This window comes from Sinocyclocheilus grahami, unplaced genomic scaffold (assembly GCF_001515645.1).
Source record: "Sinocyclocheilus grahami isolate Dianchi unplaced genomic scaffold, SAMN03320097.WGS_v1.1 scaffold3575.1, whole genome shotgun sequence".
Classification (NCBI taxonomy): Eukaryota; Metazoa; Chordata; class Actinopteri; order Cypriniformes; family Cyprinidae; genus Sinocyclocheilus; species Sinocyclocheilus grahami.
In genome coordinates, this window is record NW_015508677.1 from 27,953 (window position 1) to 28,639 (window position 687).

A 687-nucleotide genomic window follows, 5' to 3' on the forward strand; every position below is an offset into this window, starting at 1 on the left:
CTCCGTTACATCTCATCGCCTCCCAAAACAACAACAGCTCTGCTCCACAAAAGAGTTTGTAATACATGAAAGAGGAAATGCACTCGCTGGAGGAGACGGGAGCTCAGATTGGTAATCTAGATTTTGGCTGAGACTAACTGGCTCCAGCAATGTCAGAAATGACCCATTAGCTTTGAAACCAAACGTTATCTAACCGTGCAATCAGAAAACCGTAGGGTTTTCAGGAGGTCGAAGAACTTTGTCTCTATTTAGAGATGAAACATGTCTCACAAATCCAGCATTTGGCATTTCGATCAGAATATGCTGAATCCTCCCATCTAACACATGCTCAGTCCAGTCATTTCAAATACAACCTTCCATGTTCGCTCTTCTGGTTCCTGTCATTCTGTGAGTGCAGCTCTTATTTTGGCCACTGAATTATTAGCACGTCGGACAGCTTCTAAAACTCTTGTGCAAGAAATTATTCCACGTTTTCTGAGGTACAAACAGAAAGGGAGGAAATATTTAAGGTCGCATTTCCCTTTCTCTGAATTTTACAGAATCTTTGGTCCAACCTTTCAAGTGCTCCTACACCTTGATTTGCCCTTAGTCATACCAACACATTTACAGCCCAAAAAAACTTTCGATAAGTGCAACTTAAACATGTGACCCTGGAGCACAAAACCAGTCTTAAGTCGCTGTGGTATA